The 18,525-nt window shown below is 44.4% G+C and overlaps 1 long non-coding RNA gene across 1 annotated transcript; it reads right to left on the bottom strand.

The window, feature by feature from the left end:
- Positions 1-420: 420 nt before the first annotated feature.
- LOC147963491 (uncharacterized) lies at positions 421-1,217 on the bottom strand. Its single transcript, XR_015609449.1, has 2 exons — positions 958-1,217; positions 421-815 (listed from the first exon to the last, which is right to left on the bottom strand). It is a non-coding gene; the product is annotated as an uncharacterized LOC147963491 (long non-coding RNA).
- Between the last annotated feature and the right edge of the window lie 17,308 nt (positions 1,218-18,525).

Genomic DNA, 18,525 nt, shown 5'->3' with positions numbered 1-18,525 from the left:
GGCAGAAATTTGGTTCCCTAACTGATCTTCTCTTTCTGTACAGGTTACTCTTCTATATGGAGATGCGGTATTGAGGACGGAGTGTGAGGACCATAGCGAGATCTGAGATGCTTGGTATGGATATTTGATTTTTGTTACTCTTCGAACGATGTCATGATAAATATTTGTACAAGTGAGTTTTTTTTACTATACTATAGTTGCTGCCTTGATGGGCCATCTTTTATGCTCTTCCAACGAAATAGGTTGGTCTGCCCACTTGAGCTGGCCTAGAATGCGGCAGGTTTCTCGCAAGCTCGAAGATCACCTTTTATTTTCTCGTGGTTCATTTTTTTTGGATGCACAAAATATAACATAGAAGAACTTATATGCATAGATTCACGCAATGCTCACATACACATTTTTCCGGCTGAAAGAAGAATATTTCACTTTCAATAAGCCACATAAAAGGTGGTCTTGAGGAATCACCACTCTCATAATCATCAAATAAAATGTTTAATTCTCAACATAATTTAATACTCGCCCATGACTCAAATTGCATAGATAATGACAAATTAAACCTATTTCCTACTATGCACACCCTTATTTTCCTGGAGGCATAGTTGGGCATTGACTCTGACAATCCAATCTGGAATTAAAACAAGGTGCTCCCGGCGCATTGAGGCAGCAAAAGCAATGATTGGCATGCGGTTCACCTTTGGTTACACAATCCCTTGCGACACACCATTGCAAGGTAAGTTTGTTGTCATCTAATGATGAGACCACCGTAGCCACGTTGCGATGGCCATCTTCGTATGTGCTCTCGGGCTCAGGACGACCTGTTACATGCGACATATTATATGGTTATCCGTGCACAGTCGGCAAGTATCTTATCTTATGTAGATAGAAGGAACAATACTTTTGAAATATAGTGGGCTGGCTGCAAGGATATAAACAATATGATAGAGAAGATGCGCTTACATTGTCCAACCATGACTAGGCACCCGATGAACAAAAGAGCAATTGTATACACCATGCTGCCCCCCTTCATGGTGTTGACGAGATTGCGACACAGTTAGAGATCTGAGGCAATGGCCATGACCCCCTCTTGTCTCAGTAAATATAGAGGGTGCAGTACAAAATAACTGTACATAGATACGCGCTGTGAATGTGATTGATTGATGAGAGGATATATGCATATCGGCATAATCCTTATATATACAAGCTAGGACCACAGACCTGTGATACGGTTTGCAGATCACAGAGTTATGGTAGTAAGATATGCGACTGGATTGAGAATATTAGTTACTGTACCATATATACACGCACCAAGGGTGAGATATTTCTTGTGTTGTGCGCATGTGCATTATGGGAGATAGTGCTCCTGGTTCGGAATGCGCATAATTAGCAGGTTTTGTGTATTTAGTGGTCAATTAGTCTGCCAGATTTGTTACCACGTGGTATGTGTAGTTAGGGCATGTACAATGGTGCTATCTTAGGAGTGCCACGTAGGATAAATGATGAGATGGAGGAGAGAGAACTCGTAAAAAAAGACTTGTCTTCTCTTATTTAAGATAAGACAAGAGATGATCTCTTAGCACAATTTGTCTCACCATGTTTTATGGAATTGCTAGTTATTGAAGATAAGGCTAAGATATAACCCATTGTAGACATACTTTTTTGTCATCTCTAAATTACATGCAAGACTTAAGATAAGACTGTTTTATCAACCGTTGTACATGCCCTTAGCAACTAAAAATAACCATGGTGAGATATTATATGGTCCAACTCAAGGAAAAACATCCACAAGATTTGTTACCATACACGCACAATATCGATGCGCCAGGGTGAGATATTCCCATGCGTGCAATCTGCAAGGTTAGTTTAGGTACTGATCGACGAGCTTAGTAATTACCATTACCATATTATTTGAGCTGACAATAGCCAGAAACCCCTGCAAAAAAATATTTCGCCAGGAATATTTCATGCGCGTGACGCGACATGAGTCATCGGATCTTCCACACGAATCTCTATGCTGGGTGTGCTGCCACATCATCGGCGTCAATTGTTCACTCTCAGACGCAACCACACGATCTGAGTGGGGGTGGTGGTCTCACTAGTAGAAAACAAAGCTTTTGTTGGGGCCTGGCCAGCCCATTAGTCCCGGTTCACTCACGAACCGGGATTCATGGGGGCATACGTCCCGGTTCGTGCGCCCAGGGGCCCGGCCGGGCCTCGGGAGGCATTTGCCCGGTTCATGTGGATCCATTTGTTCCGGTTCTAGGCATGAAATGGGACCAATGGCCCCACAGCCATTGGTCCCGGTTCGTGCCTAGAACCGGGACAGAAGGGGGGCCTTTAGTCCCGGTTCCAGTCACGAACTAGGACCAATGAGGTGGCTATATATACCCCCTTGCCGGCGAGCAAAGCACTCCACACTGCTTTGTTTTTTCAGGCCGGCGAGGGGGGAGCTTTGTGGTGCTCTAGCTCACCTCCTATGCACATGAGGTGTTCGATGAAATGCCCGAACCACACTAGTTAAGCTTTCTCCTCTCGAAGCTTGACCTCCAAGCTCAATTTTTCCCGAGATTTGTCTAGGTTTAGTGGTTCGTCATGTCCCGTCTCCGTCTTCACCGTCGTCGATCACCCGCGCCGATCTCGTCGCCGGCACCATCGTGGTGAGCCTCTTGTTCTTATCTTCTTTCTGAAAAAAAATTCTTACTTTAGATAGATACTTGTCGAATTTTCTTACTTTAATTATTGCTTGTTATTATATAGTGCGATAGTTTTGATATCCGCCCCCGTCGGCCCTCGTCCTGGCTATGATTTGGATGTGGTATATATTATCTTTTATAACTATTTGGTTCATTTATTGTTTATGACAATTATGCCGACCAACGTGACATAGATTTTTTTTATCTAGGAGGTAGTTGAACCGGAAATTCCAATCGATCCTATTGTCGAGAGGTTAAATTTAGTTGAATAAGAAAAAAATTACTTGAAGGAAAAAATAAAAAAAATTGAGGAGGAGAAGATGATATTGGAGTTGCATGTTGCGGATGTCGTCGATGATCACAAGAGGAGAAGATGGATGCAACACGGTTGAAGATTAGAAAGATTAGAAAATATGCCATTCATATCGAGGCTTGGTATCATTATGTCGTTGGATCAATTGTTACCTTGGTTGTGATTATGATCGCATTTATTGTTGCATTGAAAGGTTTTACATAGTTTCAATGTATGGTTTAACTAGATGCTCTGGAGAGCTATATTTGTTCGATGAGAACTATGTATGTACTTTGGTTTTAATGTGATGATGAACTTCTATTAATTTGGTCACTTATCTATCCATGTGAATCTGTAATGGTTTTTGACACACATAATTGTATATAATGCACGCAGATGAACCGACAATGGATGTACGGTGACAAACACACCTCCGAGTACATTAAGGGCCTGCATAATTTTCTCGAAGTGGCTGAGGCAAACAAGCAGAATGGTTTTATGTGTTATCCATGCCCTATATGTGGGAATACGAAGTCTTACTCTAACCGGAAAATCCTTCACAGCCACCTGCTTTATAAGGGTTTCATGCCACACAATAATGTTTGGACCAAGCACGGAGAATTAGGGGTTATGATGGAAGACAGCGAAGAAGAAGAGAACGATGACAACTATGTGCCCCCTGAATATGGTGATGCTGAAACGGGGGAAGCTGCTGAAGATCAAGAGGAACCAAACGATGTGCCCGATGATGATGATCTCCGCTGGGTCATTGTTGATGCAAGGACACAGTGCGAAAGTCAAAAGAAGAAGCTGAAGTTCGATCGCACGTTAGAGGATCACAAAAAAGGGTTGTACCCCAATTGCGAAGATGGCAATACAAAGTTTGGTACCGTACTGGAATTGCTGCAGTGGAAGGCAGAGAATGCTATGCCTGACAAAGGATTTGAGAAGCTACTGAAAATATTGAAGAAGAAGCTTCCGAAGGATAACGAATTGCCCAACAGTACGTACGCAGCAAAGAAGGTCGTATGCCCTCTAGGATTGGAGGTGCTGAAGATACAGGCATGCCCTTATGACTGCATCCTCTACCACGGTGCGTACGAGGATTTGAACGCATGCCCGGTATGTGGTGCATTGCGGTATAAGATCAGATGAGATGACCCTAGTGATGTTGACGACGAGCCCCCCAGGAAGAGGGTTCCTGCGAAGGTGATGTGGTATGCTCCTATAATACCACTGTTGACACGTCTGTTCAAAAATGAAGAGCATGCCAAGTTGATGCGATGGCACAGAAAGGACCGTAAGAAAGACGGGAAGTTGAGAGCACCCGCTGACGGGTCGTAGTGGAGAAAAATCAAGAGAAAGTACCGGGCCGAGTTTGCAGGTGACCTAAGGAATGTATGGTTTGGTTTAAGCATGGATGGCATTAATCCTTTCGGGGAGCAGAGCAGCAATCACAATACCTGGCCCATGACTCTATGTATGTATAACCTTCCTCCTTGGATGTGCATGAAGCGGACGTTCATTATGATGCCAGTTCTCACCGAAGGCCCTAAGCAAGCCGGCAACGACATTGATGTGTACCTAAGGCCATTAGTTGAAGAACTTTTATAGATGTGAAATGGAAATGGTGGACGTGTGTGGGATGAGCACAAACAGGAGGAATTTAACCTGCACGCGTTGCTGTTTATAACCATCAACGATTGGCCCGCTCTCATTAACCTTTCAGGACAGACAAACAAGGGATACCACACATGCACGCACTGTTTAGCTGACACCGAAAATATATACCTGGACAAATGCAGGAAGAATGTGTACCTGGGCCATCGTCGATTTCTTCCAACCAACCACCAATGTCGAAAGAAAGGCAAGCATTTCAAAGGCGAGGCAGATCACCGGAAGAAGCCCGCCATGCATACCGGTGATCATGTACTTGCCATGGTTAATGATTTACATGTAATCTTTGGAAAGGGTCCTAGCGGACTATCTGTTCCGAATGATGCTGAGGGACGCGCACCCATGTGTAAGAAGAAATCTATATTTTGGGACCTACCCTACTGGAAAGAGCTAAAGGTCTGCTCTTCAATCGACGTGATGCACATGACGAAGAACCTTTGCGTGAACCTGCTCGGCTTCTTGGGCGTGTATGGGAAGACAAAAGATACACCGGAGGCATGGGAGGACCTACAACGTTTGCATGAAAAAGACGGCATGCCTCCAAAGCAGTATGAAGGTCCTGCTAGCTACGCTCTTACCAAAGAAGAGAAGGAAATCTTCTTTGAATGCCTGCTCAGTATGAAGGTCCCGTCTGGCTTCTCGTCGAATATAAAGGGAATAATAAATATGGCCGAGAAAAAGTTTCAGAACCTAAAGTCTCATGACTGCCACGTGATTATGACACAACTGCTTCCGGTTGCATTGAGGGGGCTTCTACCGGAAAACGTCCGATTAGCCATTGTGAAGCTATGTGCATTCCTCAATGCAATCTCTCAGAAGGTGATCGATCCAGAAATAATACCAAGGCCAAGGAGTGATGTGGCACAATGTCTTGTCAGTTTCGAGCTGGTGTGCCCACCAGCCTTCTTCAATATCATGACACACATCCTAGTTCATCTAGTCGACGAGATTGTTATTCTGGGCCCTGTATTTCTACATAACATGTTCCCCTTTGAGAGGTTCATGGGAGTCCTAAAGAAATATGTCCGTAACCGCGCTAGGCCAGAAGGAAGCATCTCCATGGGCCATCAAACAGAGGATGTCATTGGGTTTTGTTTTCTTTGTTTCACAGGGTTTGGAAAGTATTCACTGCACAAGATCCGGGACTGCCGGGGGAGCTGCGATGGACATACCCAAAAGTAAGTAGTACTAGCTAGCTAGTTCCGCGCATCTCGATCCCATTGATTCTATCTACTTTCATCAATACCATTTATAATGCTTCATTATCAGTTTGATTGACCTCTACTTCTCATAAAGTGCTTGTGGCAGGAACCCGGGGCTACTCTAAAAGACAATTTGATGTGCGTAAGCAATAATATTCATAATTTCATTTTATTACCATCATTTGTGTTAAATTTCATTCATATATATGTATTGACCCCCTTCTTCAAATTAGATGTGGCATGTGATGAACTCCTACCACAAGAACGCATCAAAGTAATTCAAGAGGAATTGGCGAGATTCTTTCTTGACCACGTCATCAATAAAGCCGGAGAATACCATGTGGAACTTGAGTTCAGATGCTAGGGGATTGTTAGAGATCTTACATTGTATATATATATGTAGCCACTAGCGTCGGATAGATATACGAAAACTTGTTGTTCAACCAATCTGTGGAGAAGGAGAGGTCGATCACATCTCTCTGTATATGTTCATGACGATCTTCTGTACTTAATTGTTTCCTTCATTTGCTTGCTAGCAAGCGTGTCGAGTCCTCTCTATACGTATAGTACGCACCGTCGACCAAGCACGAAGATAAGAGAGGACACTTCCCTCTATTAGTGATACGTCTCCAACGTATCTATAATTTTTGATTGCTCCATGTTATATTATCTACTGTTTTGGACATTATTGGGCTTTATTATCCACTTTTATGTTATTTTTGGGACTAACCTATTAACCGGGGCCTAGCCCAGAATTGCTGTTTTTTGCCTATTTCAGTGTTTCAGAGAAACAGAATATCAAACGGAGTCCAAACGGAATGAAATCTTTGGAAACGTGATTTTCTCATCAGATAAGACCCAGGAGACTTGGACCCTCCATCAAGAAAGCCACGAGGCGGTCATGAGGGTGGAGGGTGCGCCCCCTACCTTGTGGGCCCCTCAAAGCTCCACCGACGTACTCCTTCCTCCTATATATGCCTACGTACCCCCAAACTATCGGGGACGGAGCCAAAAACCTAATTCCACCGCCGCAACTTTTTGTATCCACGAGATCCCATCTTGGGGCCTGTTCCGGAGCTCCGCCGGAGGGGGCATTGATCACGGAGGGCTTCTACATCATCATCCAAGCCCCTCCGATGAAGTGTGAGTAGTTTACTTCAGACCTACGGGTCCATAGTTAGTAGCTAGATGGCTTCTTCTCTCTTTTGGATCTCAATACAATGTTCTCCCCCTCTCTTGTGGAGATCTATTCGATGTAATCTTCTTTTTGCGGTGTGTTTGTTGAGACCGATGAATTATGGGTTTATGATCAAGTCTATCTATGAATAATATTTGAATCTTCTCTGAATTCTTTTATGTATGATTGGTTATCTTTGCAAGTCTCTTCGAATTATCAGTTTGGTTTAGCCTACTAGATTGTTTATTCTTGCCATGGGAGAAGTGCTTAGCTTTGGGTTCGATCTTGCGGTGTCCTTTCCCAGTGACAGAAGGGGCAGCAAGGCACATATTGTATTGTGGCCATCGAGGATAACAAGATGGGTTTTTTATCATATTGCATAAAACTATCCCTCTACATCATGTCATCTTGCTTAAGGCGTTACTCTGTTTTTAACTTAATACTCTAGATGCATGCTGGATAGCGGTCGATGAGTGGAGTAATAGTAGTAGATGCAGGCAGGAGTCGGTCTACTTGTCTCGGACATGATGCCTATATACATGATCATACCTAGATATTCTCATAACTATGCTCAGTTCTGTCAATTGCTCAACAGTAATCTGTTCACCCACCATAGAATACTTATGCTCTTGAGAGAAGCCACTAGTGAAACCTATGGCCCCCGGGTCTCTTTCTCATCATATCAATCTCCATCACTTTATTATTGCTTTGCTTTTACTTTGCCTTTTACTTTTCACTTTGCATCTCTATACCAAAAATATTATTTATCATCTCTATCAGATCTCACTTTCGTAAGTGACCGTGAAGGGATTGACAACCCCTAAGCGCGTTGGTTGCGTTGAGCTATTGTTTTTGTGTAGGTATGAGGGACTCACGCGTAGCCTCCTACTGGATTGATACCTTGGTTTCCAAAACCTAAGGGAAATACTTACACTACTTTGCTGCATCATCCTCTCCTCTTCGGGGAAATCCAACGCAGTGCTCAAGAGGTAGCAAAAAGAATTTCTGGCGCCGTTGCCGGGGAGTCTAAGCAAAAGTCAACATACCAAGTACCCATCACAATCCCTATCTCCCGCATTACATTATTTGCCATTTGCCTCTCGTTTTCCTCTCCCCCACTTCACCCTTGCCGTTTTATTCGCCCTCTCTTTCTCTCTCTATCCTCCCTCTCTATTTGCCTCTTTTTGCCCGTTTGCTTTTTGTTTGCTCGTGTGTTGGAATGCTTGTTTGTCGCGATGGCTCAAGATAATACCAAATTGTGTGACTTCACCAATACCAACAATAATGATTTCCTTAGCACTCCGATTGCTCCTCTTACCGATGCTGAATCTTGTGAAATTAATGCTGCTTTGCTGAATCTTGTCATGAAAGATCCATTTTCCGGCCTTCCTAGTGAAGATGCCGCTACCCATCTTAATAGCTTCATTAATTTTTGTGACATGCAAAAGAAGAAAGATGTCAATAATGATATTGTTAAATTGAAGCTATTTCCTTTTTCACTTAGAGATCGTGCTAAAGCTTGGTTTTCATCTTTGCCTAAAAATAGTATTGATTCATGGAACAAGTGCAAAGATGCTTTTATCTCTAAGTATTTTCCTCCCGCTAAGATCATCTCTCTTAGAAACGATATTATGAATTTTAAGCAACTTGATCATGAACATGTTGCACAAGCTTTGGAGAGAATGAAATTAATGATACGTAATTGCCCTACTCATGGTTTGAATTTGTGGATGATTATACAAAAATTTTATGCCAGATTGAATTTTTCTTCTAGAAATCTTTTAGATTCGGCCGCGGGAGGCACTTTTATGGAAATCACTTTAGGAGATGCTACCAAACTCCTAGATAATATTATGGTTAATTATTTTCAATGGCACACTGAAAGATCCACTAAAAAAAAGTGCATGCGATAGAATAAATTAATGTTTTAAGTGGAAAGATGGATGAACTTATGAAATTATATGCTACTAAGAGTGTTTCTTCTGATCCTAATGATATGCCTTTGTCTACTTTGATTGAGAATAATAATGAATCTATGGATGTGAATTTTGTTGGTAGGAATAATTTTGGTAACAACGCGTATAGAGGGAATTTTAATCGTAGGCCTTATCCTAGTAATCCTTCTAATAATTATGGAAATTCCTACAACAACTCTTATGGAAATTTTAATAAGATGCCCTCTGAATTTGAGAGTAGTGTTAAAGAGTTTATGAATTCACAAAAGAATTTTAATACTTTGCTTGAAGAGAAATTGCTTAAAGTTGATGATTTGGCTAGGAAAGTTGATAGAATTTCTCTTGAGGTTGATTCTTTAAAGCTTAGATCTATTCCTCCTAAGCATGATATCAATGATTCTCTCAAAGCCATGATAATTTCCATTGATGAGTGCAAGGAAAGAACCGCTAGGACGCGTGCTATGAAAGATGCCTTTATTAAAGCGTGTTCTTCCAATTCCTATGAAAATAAAGATGAAGATCTAAAAGTTATTGATGTGTCTCCTATTAAATCTTTGTTTTGCAATATTAATCTTGATAATGATGGGACTGAATATGATCCACCTTTACCTAGAAGGCGTTCTAAAAATTCGGAGTATTTAGATCTTGATGATGAAATTGATAAAAGTGGGATTAAAAGAAATAAAACCTTAGATATTGCTAAACCCACTATATTGGATTTCAAGGAATTTAATTATGAAAATTGCTCTTTATTTTATTGTATTTCCTTGTTGCAATCCGTGCTAAATTCTCCTCATGCTTATAGTCAAAATTAAGCCTTTACCGAACATATCGTTGATGCCTTGATGCAAACTTATGAAGAAAAACTTGAGTTGAAAGTTTCTATCCCTAGAAAACTTTATGATGAGTGGGAACCTAGATTATGAGTTTTATGCTTTGTGTGATTTGGGTGCTAGTGTCTCTACTATTCCCAAAGCTTTGTGTGATTTGCCAGATTTCTGTGATTTTGATGATTGCTCTCTAAACTTGCATCTTGCGGATTCCACTATTAAGAAACCTATGGGAAGAATTAATGACGTTCTTATTGTTGCAAATAGGAATTATGTGCCCGTAGATTTTATCGTTCTTGATATAGATTGCAATCCTTCTTGCCCTATTATTCTCGATAGACCTTTCCTTAGAACGGTTGGTGCAATTATTGATATGAAGGAAGGGAATATTAGATTTCAATTTCCATTAAAAAAGGGCATGGAACACTTCCCTAGAAAGAAAATAAAATTACCACATGAATCTATCATGAGAGCACTTATGGATTACCTACCAAAGATGGCAATACCTAGATCTATTCTTGCTTGTTATGCCTAGCTAGGGGTGTTAAATGACAGCGCTTGTTGGGAGGCAACCCAATTTTATTTTTATTCCTTCCTTTTTGCTCCTGTTTAGTAATAAATAATTTATCTAGCCTCTGTTTTGGTTGTGTTTTTTTGTGTTTGTGCCAAGTAGAACCGTTGGGAAGACTTGGGGAAAGTCTTGTTGAACTTGCTGTAAAAAACAGAAACTTTAACGCTCAGGAGAACTGCTGTCATTTTTATTTGGAAAGTGATATTTAGTTAATTCGTTTTGCAGATGATTAATAGATAAATTCCTCACGTCCAGCAATTTATTTTTGAATTTTTGGGGTTCCAGATCTTGCGCTAGCTACAGATTACTACAGACTGTTCTGTTTTTGACAGATTCTGTTTTTCGTGTGTTGTTTGTGTAACGCCCTCGATGCGGCTATATCTCCCACGTGTCGAAGCACGACTTAGAGGCATAACCGCATTGAAAGCAATGTCGCAAGTGAGGTAATCTTCACACAACCCATGTAATACATAAGGGAAAGAGATACATAGTTGGCTTACAATTGCCACTTCACGCAATTACATGAATAAAGCATTTCATCATCCAGATACAAACAAGGTCCGACTACGGAACCAAAATAAAAGAAGACTACCCCAAATGGTACACAGATGCCCGATCGTCCCAACTGGGCTCCACTACTGATCGACTGAAACGAAACAACACAATGGACAAGATCTTCATCGAGCTCCTCCTTGAGCTCGGTTGCATCACCTGCACGGTATCATCGGCACCTGCAAGCTGGTTTAGGAAGTATCTGTGAGTCACGGGGACTCAGCAATCTCACACCCTCGCGATCAAGACTATTTAAGCTTATAGGAAGGGTAAAAGGTATGAGATGGAGCTGCAGCAAGCACTAGCATATATGGTGGCTAACATACGCAAATGAGAGCGAGAAGAGAAGGCAAGGCACGGTCGAGATCTATGATCAAGAAGTGATCCTGGACTACTTACGTTCAAGCATAACTCCAACACCATGTTCACTTCCGGGACTCCGCCGGAAAGAGACCATCACGGCTACACACGCGGTTGATGCATTTTAATTAAGTTAAGTGTCAAGTTCTCTACAACCGGACATTAACAAATTCCCATCTGCCCATAACCGCGGGCACGGCTTTCGAAAGTTCAAAGCCCTGCAAGGGTGTCCCAACTTAGCCCATCACAAGCTCTCACAGTCAACGAAGGATATTCCTTCTCCCAGGAAGACCCGATCAGGCTCGTATTCCCGGTTACAAGACATTTTGACAATGGTAAAACAAGACCAGCAAAGCCACCCAGATGTGCCGACAAATCCCGATAGGAGCTGCACATATCTCGTTCTCAGGGCACACCGGATAGGTCAAGCTACGAGTAAAACCAGCCCTCGAGTTGCCCCGAGGTGGCCCCGCAGGCTGCCCATTTCGGACCAGCACTCAGAGGAGCACTGGCCCGGGGGGGTTAAAATAAAGATGATCCTTGAGTCTGCAGAACCCAAGGGAAAGAAAAGGGTAGGTGGCAAATGGTAAAACCAATGTTGGGCCTTGCTGGAGGAGTTTTATTCAAGGCGAACTGTCAAGGGGTTCCCATTATAACCCAACCGTGTAAGGAACACAAAATCAAGGAACATAACACCAGTATGACGGAAACTAGGGCGGCAAGAGTGGAACAAAACACCAAGCATAAGGCCAAGCCTTCTACCCTTTACCAAGTATATAGATGCACTAATTAAATAAGAGATATTGTGATATCGCAACAAAATATCCATGTTCCAACAAGGAACAAACTCCAATCTTCACCTGCAACTAACAACGCTATAAGAGGGGCTGCACAAGCGGTAACATAGCCAAACAACGGTTTGCTAGGACAAGGTGGTTAGAGGCTTGGCTTAACAATATGGGAGGCATGATAAGCAAGTGGTAGGCATCGCAGCATAGGCATAGCAAAAGAGTGAGCAACTAAGCAAGCAAAGATAGAAGTGATTTCGAGGGTATGGTCATCTTGCCTGAGATCCCGCAAGGAAGAAGAACGATTCCATGAAGAATACAAACGGACGTAGCCAACGTATCCTCACAAACGCAACGTTACCAGATTACCGAGAAGAAGTGCACTGGAAAGAAAGCAAACAACACAGTGAACAATCATCACATAAGCATGGCACGATGCGCAAACAAGTATGATGCATGTCCGGTTTACTGAAGCATGGCATGGCAAAATGCACAAACAATCCTACAAATTAAGTGGAGCTCAATATGCAACTCGTTGCATATTGACGGAACACCACATCAATTATTTAGTTCACTCTCGGTTAGGTACTCAACAATATTAAATGTTGGTTAACATGGCAAGAGGTGAGGCATAAGTAAAATACACAGTCTAAGCAATTTAAATGGGACCGGATATAACAAACAACGCATCCAGTAACTCCCCATATGCATTTAGCAATTTAAAGCAAACAACAATTTTAAACATCTTAATGTTGTTAACATGATGCAGATGACATGTTCAAGTTTATGCAATTTTTATTAAAAGTTGACAAGAGCATTATGAAGCATTTGTCACTGTGGTGGAAAGGAAAGGGGTGCCACGGCAACGATAACAAAAACGGTGCCACGGCAGCGTTCCGGTTTTGGTAACTCAATTGAGATACCGATGCAAAGGGGAAGTGTGCGGATGCGTGCAAAAAATGGTGGGGCGATCCCGGATTCCGGGTGTCCCACGATTTGGTGACAAGGAAACGAGTGACAATTTGGACACATCGCAAACACGAGCATCTCAAACATCGCAAGCATTCGTTCACGGACGTCGTCTCGATGGTTATACCTTCAAAGCGTGCGTTATCAGAGGGGTTCAAGTTCGATGCGGTGTAGGGGAAGTAGACGTTCTCGGGACATTCGGTAGTGGAAGTAGGGGTACATGACGACGGTAGAGGTACTCGTGATCTTGGCGGCGGTAGTCGTTCACGCTCTTAGTTGCACAATTTGCCGTAGATGTTCGGGATCACGGCGAGGGACTTGACGTCCACGGAGGCTTCGAGGGTCGACGGTAGTTGTTCTCGTATCATCGTGGAAGTAGTCATACTCGGCGATAGTGGTACTTGGCGTTTCGTTCGGTACTTGTTCGAGCATCCAAGGTCTTCGGCGCTACGGTAGTCATACACACATTCGGAGGGAAGCTCGGCGAATCCACGTACTTGGCGTTATCCGTGCGTAGAGGTACTTGCAGTTTCGACGACAGGCATACACGTTTTCGTAGATGAACTTGACCGATCCGAGGGACCTGAGTGTCGTCGTACTTGGAAAAAAAACACGTCGAGGTACTTGGCGATGTTCCCTGCTATTCAGTGGTCGTTGGACTTGGCGTCCCGACCTGTAGTCGTTCGGGCTTCGTGGAAGAACTTGACGCTCACGGGGTCTCGGTCTCGACAAGAGAAGGCAGCGGGGTAACGTCCTTGACAGATGTAGCTGGTGTAGGGCAACCGTGGCGAGGCTGAAGGTGGGGTCTCAAGCAGGAGATGTCCACACCTGGAGCAGGGGAGCTGGTCGACGTCGTGCACGAGGCGAGGTCAAGGACGGTCGCAGGAGGCAGGACGGCCCGGATGACATGCATCCCGTCGAAGGCATGGCTCCGGGCGGAGGCAAGCGACCAGGGATGGAACGAGTTGCTCGTCCCCTGGCTCAGGCTCGAGTGCCTGGGGAAAAACGAACGCAGAGCGACTCGAGGCTCCGGCGAGTGGCGCGGCCTGTCGGGGTCCTGGACGTGGCGCACGAGAAAACAGCGGCAGCAAGGCGCTGCTCCGGTGGAGGGACTTGGCGCGCAGGGGCACTTGAGGGCGCGGGGGCACGACGGAGCTCGGCGGCGTGCTCCTCTGGGCGCGGACAAGGACGACGGCTGCGGTCACAGGCCGGCGCGGCAGAGGCATGGAGGAAAAAGACATGGGAGCAGGCGGGGCTGTGCTGGGAGGAGCTGGTGCCAACGGCGGCAGGGCATGGCAGGGCGAGGAAGAGGCCGGGCGTCGGGTCTGGTGGTGTGGCGCGAGGAAGAGAGCGTGAGGAGGGAGAGATGGGGATCGGGCTTCCTGGTGGTGCTGGAGGTCGAGCAGGGAGCGAGAGAGGAGGATGGGATCGGGCAGCGCGGTGCTGGAGGGAAGGAGATGGGATCGTGGGAGAGATGGATCGGGCTAGCGGTTCCCTGGCGGCGCGGGGAAACGAGGAGGAGTGGGATCGAGCACGGGGCGTGTCCTGCGGCTAGGGTTAGTGCGGCTGGGCTGCGGGATGGCCTTGGGCCAAATGGGCCAGCGTGGTGGAGTACTGGTTGGCTGGCTTGGGCCTTAGGGAGAAGTGGGGGAAGCTGGCTGGCCTGGCACTGAGGCCCAAGTGGCCAACTGGCCCTCTCTCTGCCCCTCATATTTCTTTAGCAGAAAAGACAAAAAAGAGAGGAAAAGAAAGAGAGGTTTAGGAAAATATTTTGGACAAGGGGATAATTTTCCCGAACTCAAAAAAATACGCTTGTTCCGAGAAAATAGAAAAGGCCAAGATTGGAAGATGAAAATTCAAACTCATTTGAATTTAATTCAAATGGGTTTGAACTAGGACTAGGTTCTAGGAGTGCCCAAAAATGTTGAGAATTTTGGTAGAGCTCCGGAAAAAGGTAAAAGAATTATCAGCAAAGTTTGAGAGTCGAAAATCGGAAGAAGGAAAAGGTCAAGGATTTAACACGCAAGTGGGTTGCAGATAATTCCAAATTAATGGAATATTTATAATAGCTCCCTAAATATCAGGAGGGTAATGTTATAAAGAGAAGTCACTCTTCCCTCGATTTAAATGGATCGAAAATCCACACAAATTATTTAGTTGAGATGCAAAAGATTTATGACATGATGCAATGCACAAGATGCAAAGATGAATGCAATAAACCAACAACTCACACGACGAAAACCCGGAAACCCTGGAAGGCATCTGAAGCTCCGGTCTTGGGGCGTCACAGTTTGCTTATTTTGATGAATCTATGGCTAGTAAAATAGTTTATAATCCATAAAGAAGTTGGAATACAGTAGGTTTAACACCAATATAAATAAAGAATGAGTTCATTACAGTACCTTGAAGTGGTCTTTTGTTTTCTTTCGCTAACGGAGCTCACGAGATTTTCTACTTTAAGTTTTGTGTTGTGAAGTTTTCAAGTTTTTGGTAAAGATTTGTTGGATTATGGAACAAGGAGTGGCAAGAGCCTAAGCTTGGGGATGCCCATGGCACCCCCAAGATAATCTAAGGACACCTAAAAGCCAAAGCTTGGGGATGCCCCGGAAGGCATCCCCTCTTTCGTTTACTTCTATCGGTAACTTTACTTGGAGCTATATTTTTATTCACCACATGATATGTGTTTTGCTTGGAGCGTCTTTTATGATTTGAGTCTTTGCTTGTTAGTCTACCACAATCATCCTTGCTGTACACACCTTTTAAGAGAGCCATACATGATTTGGAATTTGATAGAATACTCTATGTGCTTCACTTATATCTTTTGAGCTTTATAGTTTTGCTCTAGTGCTTCACTTATATCTTTTAGAGCACGGTGGTGGATTTGTTTTATAAAAACTATTGATCTCTCATGCTTCACTTAGATTATTTTGAGAGTCTTAATAGCATGGTAATTTTCTTAAAATCCTAATATGCTTGGTATGCAAGATTAATAATACAACTTTCTTATGAGTGTGTTGCATACTAAGAAAAGTTTGATGTTTGATGATTGTTTTGAGATATGGAGGTAATAATATCAAAGTCATGCTAGTTGAGTAGTTGTGAAATTGAGAAATACTTGTGTTGAAGTTTGCAAGTCCCGTAGCATGCACGTATGGTAAATGTTATACAACAAATTTGAAACATGAGGTGTTATTTTATTGTCTTCCTTATGAGTGGCGGTCGGTGTGACGCTCGGATAGTTAAGCTACAGTAATTCCCTCCTAATGATGCCACGTCACCACAATATCGTTAATTAAACCCGTGTTGATTCAAACGGATTTCAAATTCAAATTTAAACTAAAGCCAAACACTGAAAGTTCTCAATCATTAAAACTAAAATGTTCTAAATGTGAAAATAAATGCAAAGGCTTATTGGCAAAGGAATCAACTTATTATAAAATATTTAAATGCCCTTACTTAAATAAAACTACAGCTTAGACAAATAAATAAATGCCTTTTTCAATTAATAAAATATTAACTAAGTTATTCAATTTCCCAAAACTATTGGGGCAATGGCATGCTTATTAAAACTAAATTAGGTACAATTTTGGTATTTTACAAAACTATAATAAAATAAAATAAAAACTAAAGAAAACAGAAAAGTAAAATATATAAAAAAACAACAAAACAAACAAAAGAGAGAACACCCCCCCGGCCAACCGGCCTAGCAGGCCAACCCAACTGGCCCGGGCCAGCCCACCCCATTCCCACTTAACCCCCCACGTCCCCGAAAACCCTAGCCGTCGCCCCACTTCCCCCCCACTCGTTTCACTCCCCTTCCGCCCCTCCCTGATCCAGATCGGGATCGGGGGCATTCGCCGTCGCCGCCGCCCGGAACCCCCGCCGGGGCCGGCCAGCCACCCGCCGTCGTCGGTGCTGCCTTCCCGTCCGTCTCCGTCGCTCGTCCTCGTCCCCTCATCGCCGGCCGCCGCCGCCGTACACCATCGCCGCCTCGTCCCGCCATTGCTTCGCCGGAGCCGCCCACCTTCGTCGTTGCCTCCTCGTCCTCCTCATCGAGCACGCCTCGCTCAACTACAGGGCCTTGTGAGCCCCCTTCCCTTCCCCTCTTCCTCCCTGGCAGATCCACCGCCATTCCCGTCCGAGCCTCGCTCTCACCGTGCTCACTTCACGCGCTGCACTCCCATCGCGTCGCATCTCCTCGTCCTGCGCCGGCTCCCTCTCCCCTCTATCCCCGCACGGGCACCACTGCGCCGGCTCGCCCGTTGCCTTGCCGCTGCATGCATCGTCCTGCACCCGCGCCGCATGTGCACGGGCTTGGCCCCGCACGGGTGCGCCCACAACCGCGCCATGGCGCCTCACCATGGCCTCGCATGGTCCGCCTCGCCCCGCCCGGCACGCCGCCGTGCACGCTCGGGCGCGTCGCCCCTGCTCGCTCCCTCGAGCGGCCTCCCTCGCCCAACCGGGTCCTAGCGCCCGTGGCGTTTGTTCGGCCGCAACGCCCGAACCCGCTATGGCCTTTGGCCCATTGACAGCCGGGGCCCAGCCCAGAATGTATATAAAAAATGTGTTAAAAGAAATAAAATTAGCAATTAATTAATGAGTTAATTAAGTCAATTAATCATGTTTAATTAATCTAATTAAGTTTGATTACCCTAATAACTACTTAAACTATTTAAACTGTTAGTTAGTCCATGTTTCAATGACAGTAGGGACCCACTGGTCAATTTGACCAGTCAATGGTCAATGCCGACTCGGCTGTTGACTTTGACTGGCCCCACCAGTCAGTCTCTGCTGACTGGGCAGTTGACCAAGTCAACTGGGCCTACTAGTCAGCCACACAAGCCCTTCTGTGGGTACATTTCTGTGTACCCATAGCAATTAAACATTTAATTTTTGAATTAAATAAATCCTGAAAATGATTTAAATCTTTTAAAAGTAATAGAAAATAAATCGTAGCTCAGATGGAAAAACTTTGTACATGAAAGTTGCTCAGAACGACGAGACAAACCTGAATACACAGCCCGCTCGTCCGCCACGCATCCCTAGCATAGCGAACACGCAACTTTCCCCCTCCGGCTCCTCTGCCCGAAAACGCAAAACACCGGGGATAATTTCCCGGATGTTCCCCCTTCACCGGTACCACCTCGTACCGCGTTAGGGCACACCTAGCATCACGCTTTGTCATGTCATGCATCATCTTGCATTTGTTTGCATTATATTTATTGTTTCTTCCCCCTCTTCTCTCGCTAGACACCGAGACCGACGCCGCTGCTACCCAGTTCAACTACGGTGTTGACGACCACTCTCTCTTGCCAGAGCAACCAGGCAAGCCCCCCCTTTGATCACCAGATATCACCTACTCTTCTCTATACTGCTTGCATTAGAGTAGTGTAGCATGTTAATGCTTTCCGATATTCCTATCCTGATGTATAGCCTGTCCTTGTTACTACTGTTGCTACCAT

This window comes from Triticum urartu, chromosome 6A (genome assembly GCF_056163025.1).
Source record: "Triticum urartu cultivar PI428250 chromosome 6A, HENAU_Tu73, whole genome shotgun sequence".
Lineage (NCBI taxonomy): Eukaryota > Viridiplantae > Streptophyta > Magnoliopsida > Poales > Poaceae > Triticum > Triticum urartu.
Note: the sequence above shows the minus strand (reverse complement) of the source record. Positions and strands in the feature narration are given on the sequence as shown.